This window comes from Mus caroli, chromosome 7 (assembly GCF_900094665.2).
Source record: "Mus caroli chromosome 7, CAROLI_EIJ_v1.1, whole genome shotgun sequence".
NCBI classification, from domain to species: domain Eukaryota; kingdom Metazoa; phylum Chordata; class Mammalia; order Rodentia; family Muridae; genus Mus; species Mus caroli.
Window position 1 is genome coordinate 17294394 of NC_034576.1, and position 13674 is coordinate 17308067.

Sequence of the window (13674 nt, forward strand, 5' to 3'; positions counted from 1 at the left end):
TCTCTCTCTCTCTCTCTCTCTCTCTCTCTCTCTCTCTCTCTCTCCCCATTTTTAACTGGGTTATTTGGATTGCTTGTGTCTAACTTCTTCAATTGTTTATATATTTTGATTATTAGCCTTCTATCATATGTAGGGTTAGTGAAGATCATTTCTAAATCTGTAGCCTGTTGATTTGTCCTAATGACCATGTCCTTTGACTTGTTTAGGGCTTCTTTGTCAAAAATAAAGTGTCCATAGGTGTGTGGGTTTACTTCTGGGTCTTTGATCTGATTCCAATGATAAATATATCTGTAACAATACCATGCAGTTTTATTTCTATTGGTCTGTAGTATGGCTTGAAGTCAGGGATGGTGATACCTCCAAATGTTCTTTTATTGTTCAGTATCTTTTAAGCTATTGTTGGTTTTTATTTTCCATATGAAGGTGAGAATTGTTCTTTTGAAATCTGTGAAGAATTTTGATGGTGATTGGATTGAATCTGTAGATTGCTTTTGCTAAGAGAGGAATGTTCTCTATATTAAGCCTACTGGTCCATGAGCAAGGGAGATCTTTCCATCTTCTGATATTTTCTTTAATTTCCTTTTTCAGAGACTTGAAGTTCTTGTCATAGAGGTCTTATACTCATTTGGTTAGAGTTACACCTAACTATTTTATGTTATTTGTGGCTAGTGTGAAAGGTACTGTTTCCCTAACTTCTTTTTTTTTAATTAGGTATTTTCTTCATTTACATTTCCAATGCTATCTGAAAAGTCCCCCATACCCTCCACCCCACTACCCTACCCACCCACTCCCACTTCTTGGCCCTGGCGTTCCCCTGTACTGAGGCATATAAAGTTTGCAATACCAATGGGCCTCCCTTTCCAATGATGGCTGACTAGGCCATCTTCTGATACATATGCAGCTAGAGGCACGAGCTCTGGGGGGGGGAGGGTGGGTTACTGGTTAGTTCATAATGTTGTTCCACCTATAGAGTTACAGACCCCTTTAGCTCCTTGGGTACTTTCTCTAGCTCCTCCATTGGGGGACCTGTGATCCATCCAATAGCTGACTGTGAGCATCCACTGCTGTGTTTGCTAGGCCCCAGCATAGCCTCACAAGATGGTTTTTGTTCATTTCCATCACCTGTTTGGATGTGTTTTCCTGTTTTGCTTTAAGGACTTCTATCTCTTTGGTTGTGTTTTCCTGTTTTTCTTTAAGGACTTGTAACTCTTTAGCAGTGTTCTCCTGTATTTCTTTAAGTGAGTTATTAAAGTCCTTCTTGATGTCCTCTACCATCATCATGAGATATGCTTTTAAATCCGGGTCTAGCTTTTTGGGTATGTTGGGGTGCCCAGGACTGGGTGTGCTGTTGGGAGTGCTGCATTCTGATGAAGGTGAGTGGTCTTGGTTTCTGTTAGTAAGATTCTTATGTTTGCCTCTCACCATATGGTAATCTCTGGAGTTAGTTGTTATAGTTGTCTCTGGTTAGAGCTTGTTCCTCCCATGATTCTGTTAACCTCTCTCAGCAGACCTGGGAGACTAGCTCTCTCCTGAGTTTCAGTGATCAGAGCACTCTCTGCAGGCAAGGCCTCCTCTTGCAGGGAAGGTGCACAGATATCTGGCATTCGGACCTGCCTCCTGGCAGAAGATACAGGCCCAAAACAGGGCCTGTTCCAGAAGCTGTGTCACTTCGGCCTGTCCCAGAAGCTATTAGCTTCTGTTTTCCACACTCTCACCTGCGCAGACTAGTCTCAGGGGGATCCGTAAACCAAGATGGCTACCCCAGGTGCTCCAGCAAAGCCTTCCCGGGTGGAGTAGACACCTCTCCTCTGACAGGGAAGGTGCCCAGATGTCTGGAGCCTGAAACGGAGTCTGCCTTAGAAGCTGTCCTCTAGGGACCTTGGGGGTGTCCGCCATCTCTGGGCCCAAGGTGACCAGGTGCTGGCACCGACCAGAAGGGACTTGTGACCCTGGTCAGATCAGGTTTTCTGCTTCCCTAATGCTGTCTCAGGTCCCGTGCAATTGGAATGGAACAGAAGTTGTGTTACACTCACCAGTGTTCCTATGATAGCATAGAGAATCCCCTAGGGACCTTGGGGATGTCCGCTGACTCTGTGCCCAGGTGACCCAGTGCTGGTGCACCTGGGGTAACCATCTTGGTTTCCGGATCCCCCTAAGACTAGTCTGCGCAGGTGAGAGTGTGGAAAACAGACTTGTGACCATGGTCAGGCCGGGTTTTCTACTTCTCTAATGCTGTCTCAGGTCCCGCGAGATTGGATTGGAACAGAAGTTGTGTTCCACTCACTGGTGGTCCTAAAATCACATGGAGAGTCTCTGGGGACCTTGGGGGTGTCCACTGACTGCCCAAGGTCCCTAACTTCTTTATTATCTTGTTTATTGCACTTGTAGAGAAGAACTACTGATTTCTTTGAGTTAATTATGTATCCAGCCACTTTGCTGAAGGTACTTATCAGCTGTTCCTGTTCTCTGGTAGAAGTTTGAGATCATATATGAATATTATTATATTATCTGAAAATATTAATACTGTGACTTCTTCCTTTCAATTTTTTTGTTGTTGTTGTTTTGAGACAGGGTTTCTCTGTATAGCCCTAGCTGTCCTGGAACTCACTTTGTAGACCAGACTGGCCTCGAACTCAGAAATCTGCCTGCCTCTGCCTCCCGAGTGCTGGGATTAAAGGAGTGCACCACCAGACCTAGCTTCTTCCTTTCAACTTTTATCCCATGATTTACTTTAGTTGTCCTATTGCTCTATCTAGAACTTCACATACTATATTGAAGAGACGGGGGGATAGCATTTTAATTGTAAATGAAGAAAATGTCTAATACAAAATTGTTTGAAAAAAGAAATGAAAAGGGATACATAGCTACAGACACTAAGGAAGTTCAAAGAATCATTAGGTCTTACTTCAAAAGCTGGTACTCCATAAAAATGGACAATCTAAATGAAATGGATGCTTTATAGACAGATAACAATTATCAGAATGTCTAAGATCAAAAATTCAGGTGACAGTAGATGCGGGTGAGGATGTGGACAAGGAGGGACACTCCTCCATTCTTGGTGGGATTGCAAGCTGGTACAACCACTCTCAAAATTAGTCTGGTGGTTCCCCTGAAAATTTGTCATAGTACTACCACAGGATCCAGCAATTCCTCTCCTGGGCATATACCCTGAAGATGTTCCAACTTGTGATAAGGACACATGCTCCACTATGTTCATAGCAGCCTTATTTATAATAGACAGAAACTGGAAAGAACCCAGATATCCCTCAACAGAGGAATGGATACAGAAAATGTGGTACATTTACACAATGGAGTACTACTCAGCAATGAAAAACAATGAATTCATGAAATTCTTCAGCAAATGGATGCATCTGGAGGATATCATCTTGAGTGAGGTTACCAATCACAAAAGAACTCACTTGATATGTTCTCACTGATAAGTGGATATTAGCCCAGAAACTTAAAATATCCAAGATACAATTTTCAAAACACAAGAAAATCAAGAAGAAGGAAGACCAATGTATGGATACTTCATTCCTCCTTAAAATAGGGAACAAAGTACCCATAGAGGGAGTTACAGAGACAAATTTTGGAGCTGAGACAAAAGGTTAGATCATCCAACGATTGTCCCACCCAGGGAATCCATCCCATAATCAGCCACCAAGCAACAGACACTATTGCATATGCCAGCAAGATTTTATATAGCTGTCTCTGGTGAGGCTATGCCAGTGCCTGGCAAATACAGAAATGGATGCTCATAGTCATCTATTGGATGGAACACAGGGCCNTCAATGGAGGAGCTAGAGAAAGTACACACGGAGCTGAAGGGGTATGTAGCCCTATAGGTGGAACAACAATATGAACTAACCAGTTCCCCCAGAGCTCGTGTCTCAAGCTACATATGTAGCAAAAGATAGGAAACTTTATATGCCCCAGTACAAGGGAATGCCACGGCCAAGAAGAGGGGGTGAGTGGGTAGGGGAGTAGGGCAGGGGGGGTTTACAGGAGACTTTAGGATAGCATTGGAAATGTAAATGAAGAAAATACCTAATAAAAAATTGAAAAAAAATAGTATATAATGTAAGTTAAAACTATGTTATTGAATACTTTTTGTCATATATGTCATTATGAATTATATTTTATACTTCTTAGAATGTATTTGTACTCTATTCAAGGTCTTTACTATAATTAAATGTCATGAATTGAAATTTACCAAAAAAATGTGAATATGTTACTCTGCTTTTCTGGTTTATTTGTTCTATTGTTCAGGCAATTTTTCATGTTGCCCTATTGCCTTCAAATTTTCTGTGCATTTGAAGATTACCCTGAAATTCTTAGATTCTGTGCTCACCTCCAAAGGGCTGGTTTATAATGATAGTTCACTGTGACATAATTCTAGAAATAATGTTAACCCAAATATTATACTTATCATCATTCTAAATGGTGTGTGTGTGTGTGTGTGTGTGTGTGTCCTAAGATATACCTTTACTCATGAAGAGTTGAGGTGTACTTTTCTCCCTTTGCCACAATGCAGACTTTGCAAAGGTGTTTTATGCTGTTATTTTCTCAGGGAGGAGGGCAAAAGAATGTATCAGATCCCATGAAGCTTGAGTTAAAGGCAGTTTTGCCTGCATGCTTATTTGTAAAACACATGTGTGCCATCCCCCAAGCCCCTCAATAATTGTTATAGAATTGAGTAAGTTGAGTCTTGTAACCAACAGTCAGAAGTTGTATGCATGGGTATAAAGACTCGATTATATATAAAAGATAAGAACATTCTTTACTCTTAAAGATTAATCCAGATAGAATGTGATATCAGAAGATATTTTATTAATATAATACTAAACAGGAGCAAGAATACTGATACTTACAAAATGTAAAATAATATCAGACAGAAGCTATGGGAAGATATAAATTTATAGTATCATAGCAAAACTATAAACTCATCATGGAAAGTACAAACAGTCTGGTAATAGAAGGCAGTTTGACAGTAGATCATGACATGAGGGTTAATTTTCTTATTTCCATAAGGAGGATGCAAATGATGATTAACAGAAGTTAGATTCTAATGTTGAGGTTCTCTCCTCATATATAAGATTGCAATTCCAAATAATGGGCTCAAGTGGATGAACTGTTGCCTAAACCTATCTACACCAACAGATTTTATTCTTTTAGGATCATTGGTTCCTCCCACCTTTTTGAGACAGGTTCTCTCTATTTAGTTCTGACTGTCCTGGAACTCAATATTGAGAGCAGGATAGACTTGAGCTCAGAGAACTACCTGTATCTGCCTCCCAAGAGTTTAAAGGTGATTAAAGGTATGTTCCGTCATGCTTGGCAAATGGGACTTATTTTACCATCTGTGTTCTTCCATGGAGAAGACTATTCTCACATTCCCTAGTTGCCTATAGTTCTTTGCAAACATACTTTTTAAAGTAAAATTTATTTCTATACTTTCTGTAGGAAACTCACTTTCTCTGTAAGGACCAACATAGGCAGGAAGTTAAGAGATGAAACAGAGTCAGAGGGCAAGAAAGACTCAGGAAAGGGGGTCAGGGTCATTCCTGATGATGAAGTCTCATGTTCAAGAAAATCTTCAAGACAAATGTTTGACTCTGAAGAGAGAATGGGACCACCACTCCATGATGTGAGCTAGAGAATATTCTTTGGGATCAGAACCTGTATCTGTAGAGTTTACATGCCAACATGAGCCCTTGGTCTCCTTGGATACCAGTATTGGCTTCAGTGCGATTAGTTGTGCTGTCCTGAGGTCATGGATCCCAACCTATCTGTAGACCTTTGGTGGCTATGACAAACTTCTCCAATAATTGCCCCCAGGGCCAGCAAGACTACCCCAGCCAGGGTCATGCAGATACCATTGCACTCTGGAGGGGTGAATCTAAAAGAAAAAAAAAAAGACAAAGGGTTGTCACTCCAAAGTGAGCAAGACCCAGACTAGGAATCCTGAAACAAGTTATTTGTCCACTTTGGAACTAGAAGCCATCATAAATTGATGTCACCTGTTGTTTGGGTCTAGCTTATTCTAAAAGAAAGCAGCCAATTTCAAGGTCTGGCAGAACTTAGAGTCAGATGAAGAAATGTGAAGCTTTCCCTTCTCTTTGGGCTAAATCTAACATTGCGAGTCCTTTATCCGACTATTCCATCATTCAGAATGAACTTCTTGACTTCTTCTCTTTGCCCTCATCCCAGCACTCTGAGATCACCCGTTGCATATCCAGCTTCTCACGCCATGAATACATGGATCCCAAGGACAGAACAGATGGAAAATTTATACATGTCAATGAATTAGATTCAGATTCAAGTTGGAAGGCATAATCAACTCCTCAGTGTGCTTCAAATGTCCCAAGAGTAAACTAAGGATAAACTTTCCTCCTGCCTTAAAAGAACACAGTGAGATTGCAGGGCCTGGTGGAAACTAGTCAGTAAAGTGAAAGCTGGGACACATGGTGTGGCCATTCCACCACCTCTATCCAGCTTCCTAATCGGAATTGGATATAGAGGAAGAGATTGGAAATGTTAGGGGCTGTGGTGTCTCTGCTCTGCTCACCTATCCATTTGTTTCTTTGTTCACTCTAGTGTTCCATCTCCTATCTCATAATTTTAAACAACTTTATGTGAAATTTTAGTTAATAGCATCAATATGGATGACATTAGGAAGGCCATCTTTCCTTATTGAGTAAAAAGGGATGAGTATTGTTGGACTTTTTCTAAGTGTTTCCCCACCTTCCTTATACTGTATGATTTTATTTGTCAAGCACTGAGTGTACAGTGAGGATGATCAGGATCCCAAGGGCTGTGTAGGTTGCATGGTGGATTCCAGCCCCACTGTATCTCTTTGTACTGACTTTCTGTGCTGGTAATGGTCAGCACAACAGTATCTTCAGGACCTGATGAGACTTCAGATCACAGATCAAAGTGTTCCCTTTCTATGCAGGGATTGAGTATGAGCAGGACAGATGCCAATGAAGAAATAACACCATCATGGATGTCAGGCATGAGTCAAAGAGAAAAAGAAGAGAGTTGGGCCATGTCTCTATGGCTCATGGAGTTTTCTATTTTTAGAAGTTACACTCATAAATTCTCATCAACATGAATGCCCAAATACAAGCTGAACAAAGACAACAAGAAGCAACACACAAAAGTAGACAGGGAAACCAGGCAGTAGTGGCACATGCCTTTAATCCCAGCACTTGGGAGGCAGAGGCAGGCAGATTTCTGAGTTTGAGGCCAGCCTAGTCTACAGAGTAAATTCCAGGACAACCAGGGCTACACAGAGAAACCCTGTCTTAAAGAAATCAAAAAACCAAAAACCAAAACCAAAACAAAACAAAAGATAGTAGACATGGTCCTCAAACCTACGCAAAGAATTCTATGCAGCAAATTCTATGCAACTAAGGAATGCTGAGAGTTGAATAGCCTTCCCCTGGGAAGGGAACACCAGTCTGTTATCCAATACCCAATGTAAGCCCTGCAAACATACATGCAAGTAACATTATACAAACTACGCATGTTATATTCAGAAATATATGTATATAAGGATATACTGCAACAACAATTAGTGAAAAATTTGAAAGAGAGCAATGAGTAATATTTAGGATGTGAAGGGAAGAAAGAAAAGGAAGAAATTATGTAATTATATTAGATCTTTAAAAATAAAAATATGAGTAAAGGTATCTGTTGCATCCTGTGTTTTATTTTTAAAGAGTCTATGAATATTGCCTTTCTACCTAGTATCACACATTCTCACCATGCTAGCATTATATCAGGAGGCATTGAGTCAGTTCCTAGATTGTAGTGTTTTAGAGTAGATGTGTTAGCAATGACAGTTATATGGAGTGTATTGAGGTAAGAATTTGAACTTAACATTCCTTTTCTTTTTCCCCTCCTCACCTCCTTCAATTTACATCCCCTCTACCATGAAGTAAACTTAAGTAGTTATTAATAACAGATTAAATAAAATATTCTCACATCCTCAAAAAATATTGAGTGAAGAAAATAAAATAAGAATCCACACAGACTAGGGCACCGAGAAATCCAGAGTGGACACTATTGAATTTATTACGTGGAAAAGGAGGAAGATGTAGTCATGACAGTTTGAAAATAGGAGTGTGGTTGGGATCAGCTTGGCTTCTCATTTGTCTGTAGATACCTTCCTATACTGAGAGAACATCCTCTAAAGAGTATGTGATGTTCATATTTGCTTGCCCAAAGGTTACATACAACATTTATATATGGCATCATATTCTTCATGAAGTTGATCTTAAAATTTTGCTTATTTATCTGTTGAAAATAAATACAGATACACAAAAATAGATACAAAAAACCATTGCAATCTCCAGCCTTAATAAAGAGGAAAAAGAACAGCCGAGAATCAAGTTCTTTCTATTTCCACTTACAATGGTCCCTATACTCACTTCTGTCCCCTTTATGTGAGCTTTTAATTAAAGATGACCCAAGTAGAGCCCAGAAATTAAAAAAAAAAAATATTTATCACTAGGATGCCATACTTCCTCTTCTCACTTGGAAACATTTGTACAACCTAGCCAGATATTTACTAAGGAAAGCGATAGATAAGGGAACCTATTTGACTGGCCACAGAGTCAGGAGACACTGGATACCTGCCTTACTTAGATGGTGATTATCTCATCTAGAAAATAGGGTTATGCCAATTCTCCGTATAAACTGAATAGACATCCCAAAACCAGGACAATAGGATCAGCCCTAAACACACAGAAAGTCTGAGTCATAGCAGTGGAAAAGATTTTTAAACTGAGAGTGATTCCATCTATTCTTTATGTAGGTCAGATGTTTAGAGCTGAACACACAGATGAAGGGCCATCTCACCCCTAAGATTCCTACAAAGTATTATCTGAACCTTCTCACGAGTCATCCTTGGACTATGTGACCTGCTTGGGGAGAAGGTATCACACAAGAAAGCACATATTACTGGAGCTCCTACAGCCTTTGGTTCAGTGGAAAGGGCAGAATAGCACTACACCCAGTGAAGAGCAAGGTATTCCACTGAGGAAAAACAGCCCTCTACCATGCCCATAAAGACCTAGCAATACTAGTTGTGTGCTCAGTATAGTCTAGCACTGTATCTGGGCAATCTAGATGACTAATGAAACTAGAACTTCAGGAATCTAGGAACAAACCTAAGGTCTTAGAAGTGGAACCTAGGTGATATCCTAGAGCACCAGGGTCTCACTGTGTGAGGACCATGTGTTCTTTACCTTATAGAGGCAGCTATAATATCTAGAAATATCTTCACTCACTGAACCAAGAGAGAACCTGACCACTGTCTTAGAAGATAAGGTATTTATCATATCTATGATTCTGAGATTTTTTTTCTTTTCCAAGCAGAGCAGCTCAAACCCAGAAGAGGTCCTGCACATGATGATCATGGGTATCCCTTGAGATAATACAGGGTCTGGCTCAGCAAAATTCTAGAGTTTGAGTAGGTACCCTAGGAGGGAGTAAAGTAGGACTCTGTGTCCAGAGTGAGAAATTTTTCTCCTTTAATATAAAAGGCAGGAAGGAAATAACACAAGACCCACTTCCTCCACCACATCTGCACTGCACTTCCCATTTGCATCATGGCACTCATTAGATGATGTCTGATGAGATCAGCGGTGATATTTGACAACCATAAGGTGATACTGTGCAGCTGTTGCTAAAGAGATGGAGCCTTACTGGGGAGAACTTCAAGAACTCATACACATCTTTGCTCTCTGACTATTTTGAAGATACATGTGATGGTTGGAGCTGCAGTGGCATTGAGAATTAAAATATGAATTTACTATGAGTGTCCAAGAAAAAAAAAATGGAGGGAACCTGAATCTCTGAGACCTACTGGTGCTGTCATGGGATCACTGTTGAAACTTTAGGTTTTGGAGTAAGGTGACTGACAAGAGAAACTGGAAAGATGAGAAATATATGGCTAAGTTAGATAAATCCTCATATTTAATAAATGATGGTAAACAACAAAGTGGATTAAAGAAGACTCTTTGTTATCTGACATAGATAACCAAACAATGAGGTTAAAAGATCAGATATGTGTGGATAAGAAACCTGCAAAGTTTAGGGAATGTTGGAAGAGGATACTAGTGTGTAATAGTCATGTGGCTTAAAGTGGGTTATGATCCTTCTTCAAATCCACACAACTCCCATCTAGTGTGGCCTTTAATGGGGAGGGGTTAAAAATCTCATAGATATGAGTCACCACACTGCATGTGGTATATCAGACCCGCCAGAACACTGAAAGAGAAACCCAAATGAGATAAACAGCCACTGCCCAGATTCCTTCAGCTAGGGTCAAGGGTCAGAGGACAAGGGTGACATGAAACCTTCAAATGCTCTAGTCAGTGTTACCTTTCAATGAGAATCTCCTCCTCTGTAGTAGAGTCCTAAAAAGAATCAGAGTAACTCACAGACAACCCCATTGGACCCATTCTGGACCCATTTTCTATGATATACTAGAGATCTCAGCTGTACCCATGTTGACTCAGGACATTAGGCTGCTATAAGCCTGTGAACACATCACATTTCACACTCTTAGGCTAGAGAATGAGTAAGACCTTAGACTGTGCTTCCCACCCTTCTTGCCTCTCTAATCTCTATTCACTCACATACTCACTGAGAACCAGAATGAAAATGGGATGTTGGAGACAGAGTCTAGTATCTTAGCTCCTTCTGTGTTGGCCCTATGGTAGGATAGACTATTTAGCCAGGCAAAGTTAGATTATAGGACTATATCACAAAAAGAAATGTCCTAAATCCAGAACACATTTGAACTTCCTGAAATGAGTTGCAGAAATTCTTAGTTCCATGTACAAATATATTTCACAAGAAGGCTGAAGCAAGGTCTACATTAAACTTATAAATCATTGACTTGCCATAACTTGATACATGTGCACATAGTAGATAAGTGCTGCATTGATTCAGAAATCATCAATGACATTCTTGATGCTTTGATGGATAGTAAAATATGAAAGGATAATAACACAGTTCTGTTCAGCTGGAAAACTTGTCATGACATGTTCCACCACAATGGCACAAAAAAGAGATCTGCCCAGAACGGCTCCTTGCTCCTATCTCCCCACAATCTATGACCTTGCCCTCCATCCCAAATGCCTAAGTTAGGATATTAGCTTCACAGTAACACAGTCTAAATCAGAAAGTCTTCGGAAGACCCAGGACCACATCTCTATCCAAGAGGGTTGTGGCCACAATGCAGTGCCTAGGGAGCACTATAGTTCAACACTCTGAGATACACAGAGTAAATAAAGCTTATTTGACATTACACACCACCACAAACTACCTTTTACAGGAGACACCCTTCCCGTAGCAATTTCCTTTCAGGGATCCTTCCATCTTTGTCAGGCTTGGCAAGGTGGGCCCTAATAGACTCAATCACACATGGGTACAGTGAGGCTAGGACCACAAGGGGGCAGCATAGATCTGTGAAAACTGCAGTCTTGGGTGTCATTGCAGGGTCTGCTTCTTCCCAGAGTCTTCAGAATTTGTTATCTTGGACCAAAAACATTATCTCCATATTTAAAATGGTATAGTCCATGGTCATGGGCATGGGAACAATTGCCTTTAATCCCAGAACTCAGGAGGCAAACACAGGAGGATCTCTGTGAGTTTGAGGCCAGCATAATCTATGTATCAAGTTCCAGGACAGCCAGGCTTACAGAAAGAAAAACTAAATCAATAAACAAAACAATGAAACCAAATAACAACAATATTGTATGAATGACATCCTAATGCCTGGTTCCAAAGCTAGGCAGGAGGCTGTTTGTGACATCAACCCAGCATATAACTTCTAATAAACGTCAGCAAAGAGGCAGGTTGAAGGATTGAGAGCTTATGAGTAGAGCTATGTAGACCTCTCTCCATTCTAAGTATTGATCCAAAATGGGTGATTTGCCAATCATTCAATCACAGACCATGAGAGACACCTAATAGGACAGGACAGGACAGGACAGGAACAACAGGAAACCTGACAATGGCCTCCTCCATCTCTCCTATGTGGAGGGGGGGGGTGTTGAACCTTGGCCTTTCTGACTGTTCTTTCCTCACTTGCTCTGTTTGGCTGCACAGAATCAACACTAATCAACTCCTGGGAAGACCTGTGGAAAGACAGAAGTGAACTAGAACTTCTCCTGGACCCTAACTCCAGGACATTCTGGGCCCTGACCCCACAGAGAACATTTCATACAAAAGCACGCCCAGAAAAATATCCCAGGCCTGAACAACAGCCATTGTTGGACCATATTTTGTGCCTAGTAATATTGGACTATACTAGAGGAGATTATTTCCTGCACAGGCTCTCCAAGTGGACAGGATAATTCACCATGTCCAGTGAAAAGACATGCATCACCTTGAGAGTGGAGCTCTGATGGAGCTTATTTGCTACTCAATAAGAAATGACTATTCTACCTTACCACTCAGACTGCAGCTGTATCCAGGTCATATATTATGTCTGTAAAGAGTAAAACTTTAGGGAATCTGGGGTGTTAGAGCAAAGGGAGACATGTGCTGAGGGAGTTGGAGGGAAGTAGATACCTTGGGATTAAAAAAAAGCAAAGGAGATTTAGTCAGAGATAAGAGATATAGTTAGAGTTCAGGGTGCTGATAACAAACCTGAGGTCATGGTTAGACATGGGGCAGGACTCTGGGTGACATCTTCAGTAATCACCTTAAATTCCAGGATCTTACTGCATGGGGAACAAATGCTCCTTTTCCTATAGATATAGTAATAAAGTCCAGTAATAGTTTTACTCACTGGGCCAAGGTAGAATCTATCCTCTCTCATAGAAGTGACCTTTTCTGTGTGGCCTTCCTTCTTTAGGCAGACTGTGTCATATCCACCAGTGTTTAAACACACAACACTAACAAAATTCCCTTGGGAGATCACAGGTCCTGCCTCAGCATTGATGATGAAATCAGATATGTATCCTAGGAGAGAGCAGAGCAAAAATCTCAGTGTTCACAATGAGGATAATGCCACAACACAAAACCAATTTAGGTACATTCCATATTCCTACCAAATTTAGACTTCTCCAGACATGATCAAACTCCAGCATTGTAACATCCCAATTTCTGCATGCATTTACATACCCATCATGTGGCAATAAAGACCTAATCCTGAGGACATGTGGATTTTGATGAAGATCTATTCAAGGAAATCTCAGAGCAAAACATTTTGGACAAATCTGCTGAAGAGCCCCTTGTCCACCTGCTTGTTCTAGGAACCTTGTCATTCTCTACCTTTATGTTCTCCTTCTTTCCAGTCTACTACTGAGTCTTTAAAAGCACATATGCTTCAAAATATGTGGATATAGTGCTGAGTACTGCTCAGCCATGTAAGGGATGGAATGGCAGACATGGTTCCTGCCCCTGGAACAGAGCCAGCATGGTGTGGGTCTCCAGGAATGTTGATAGATGGATAGATAGATAGATAGACAGACAGACAGACAGACAAACAGACAGACAGACAGACAGACAGACAGACAGACAGACAGACAGACAGACAGATGAGATATGAATTCTAAAAACATGAGTGCTAAAACTGTAGTGTTCCCTAGGCACTGCATTAAAGGCATTTGTTCCCATGGAGATAATAATGTTCAAAAATATATCATTTCA